Here is a 2878-nt window from a genome sequence, read left to right on the forward strand (position 1 = left end):
GTAGCGTCCAAAAAAGAATGGAAAGCAAAAGGCCAGTTCTGTGCTGCCACCTGCCGGCTTGAAAACAGCAGAACCTCCTCATTTGAACAACAACAACAAAAAAGACTCCTAAAGGTCAATATAGTTAAAGCTATGGTTTTCCCAGTAGTGATGTATGGAAGTGAGAGCTGGACCATAAAGAAGGCTGATCGCCGAAGAATGGATGCTTTTGAATTCTGGTGCTGGAGGAGACTCTGGAGAGTCCCATGGACTGCAAAAAGATCAAACCTCTCCATTCTGAAGGAAATCAGCCCTGAGTGCTCACTGGAAGGACAGATCCTGAAGCTGAGGCTCCAAGACTTTGGCCACCTCATGAGAAGAGAAGACTCCCTGGAAAAGACCCTGGTGTTGGGAGAGAAGGGGACGACAGAGGACGAGATGGTTGGACAGTGTTCTCAAAGCGACTAACATGAGTCTGACCAAACTGCAGGAGGCAGTGGAAGACAGGAGTGCCTGGCATGCTCTGGTCCACGGGGTCACAAAGAGGCGGACATGACTAAACGACTAAACAACAACAATAAAACATTGAGACAACACAAGAAATGCGATGAGGACACTTGCACATCAGTAAGTGGAGCTGGAGAAGTTGCTTCCTCTTGGGTTTCAGCCACAAGATCGTGTCACGCTGAAGACACCCCAGGGTTCCCAGGCTTCACAGATCAATGGAAAGGGTTTGCCAACCTCTGGAACACAATGTAGGTCCATCACTTTAGGAAGCCAGCAGCAGAATGAGAGCAGCACAGGGGACACACCGGGACGGTAAGAGTAACACAGAAGAGCAGAGGCAGGCATGGACTTCTCCCTCTGGCCAGGGGTGAATAAACAGGACATTTTCAACCTGGAGACAGTCTTCCTATCTGCTTCCCATGCAGCAGACATGCAGCAAAGCTACAAGTACAGAACCATAATAGTGTTTTTTTAAAACAACAACAATAACAACCCAGAAACAACTATTTTCTTGTAATTGCTGACGAGATGCATCAATATCAAATCTGTGATGGGGCTCAGACTCAGAACCAGAGGAGTCTCAGTCTGTACCAGATCCTTTGCCTCAGGCATCACCTGAACCAAGTCTGGGGCCTGATCCTGAAGAGTCCCAGTCTGCCGAGTCTGTTCCCCTGCAACGAACACCAGCTGGGCTGAGTCAGGGCCTGATCCTGCCCTGGCTCCAGATGTGGGGATGACCTCGTTGCCTTCAGCTGGCCCATCACTTACAGCTGCTCCATTACTGGTTGGGTCAGGGGAGGCTGAGGCGGCCCCTGGGTCCAGTAACCCACCGACGTCTCCCGAGCTGCAGAGACTGAGGTCTGAGAGAAGGAGAGAGCTGAGTACTCGCAGGAGGAGTGCTCGCCTTCGGGCGAAACAGGGAGGTGAGTCGCCGGGGGATCAGGACCGGCCGTTACCCCGTCAAAGATAAAAGGCTGTTGGACCCTGCCCCAGGTTGAGGGAGCAACATTCCTGTAAGCCAGATTCTGTACCTGTCCTTGCCTGGTTTCCTGCCTCGTGTCCTGCCTCGACTCTGTTGGACTGACTCCTAGCAGAACCTTCGGATTCTGGTCTGGTCCTGGACCACGTTTCACGGGTTATCCCCAGGCTCAGCACAAATTCCATCTATTACTGTCAATACAAACCATTCCTTGACAAAATGCCCTCTAGCCCAACCCCCTGCAATGCAGGGATCTCAACGAGAGCATCCCTGGCAGATGGCCATCCAACCTCTGCTTTAAAATCTCCAAGGAAGGGGAGCCCACCATGTCCCCAGGGAGTCTGGAACACGCTTTAAATTGTGTTTTGTTTTTCATTTGCATTTTTCTTACTTCTGAAAGCTGCACTGGGACTGTTGATGAAAAGTGGTCTTAAAAAACCCAAAAACATTTTGAAAGCAAATACATAAATAATTTAAGAATAAGTTTTATTTGTATCCCGCCCTCCCTGGCCAAAGCCGGGCTCAGAGCTGCTAACATCATATAAATAAGATGATATGCATAATACAAGCGATCAGTCAATTAAGATATATCCCACAATTAATTCAAACAATTAAAATTAAAACTGGACAAGTGGAAATCTTCAGGTTAAAATTGAAAGCGGTTAATACTCGCCAAGACCAACTGTTTCCACTGATATTATATAAATAAGGATGGCTAGGAGTGCAGCCTTAAGGATTTGAGCTTCTTTGCTGTGAGTGAGATTGCATTGTGTAGGACCAGGGAGGAGGTGCTTGTGAACTTCCATCTCCAGCTGCGAGGTTTTGCCAGGCAAGGCAAGAACACATGGCTCTCACCTCCGGAAATGTGTGTGATCTCTGATGTTCATCGATGTGTCCTTGAGATTAAAAGCTTTGAAAAGGACTTGTTCCTCATTATGTTAACCTTCCATGGATAAGAAACCATGTTCCATGAGGCATCTGCCCGCCTCCCTGTTCCCATTAGGGCTGGCACAAAACAGGAGGATTCTGAGATAAGAGACAAACTTTGTTCTGTCTGGAGTAGCAGAGAGGGGCGTGGGTCTCTGGTGTGGACTCTAATGGTCCTGCAATGGCAGGTGGATTGGAAGGAGAAATGGCCCATGCTCAATTGCGCAGGAAACATGTGCTCTGAGCACATAGGAAACAGTTGGAGTTTCTAAAGGATGGGGAGGAAAACAAAAGCCCCTTGCAACGTTTGAAAACCTCAGCTACTTCTCAATGAGACATGAAATCACCGGAGTGGCTTACAAGATAATGAAGGGAGGAAATGGTGGTTTTCTGACTGGGAACTGCAATACACCTCCGTTCAATGATACAGTAACAGGATGAGAATTATTTTTTTTGGCAGAGAACAAAAATACAGATTAATCAATC

This window comes from Podarcis melisellensis (assembly GCF_964234715.1).
Source record: "Podarcis melisellensis genome assembly, chromosome: 5".
Classification (NCBI taxonomy): Eukaryota; Metazoa; Chordata; class Lepidosauria; order Squamata; family Lacertidae; genus Podarcis; species Podarcis melisellensis.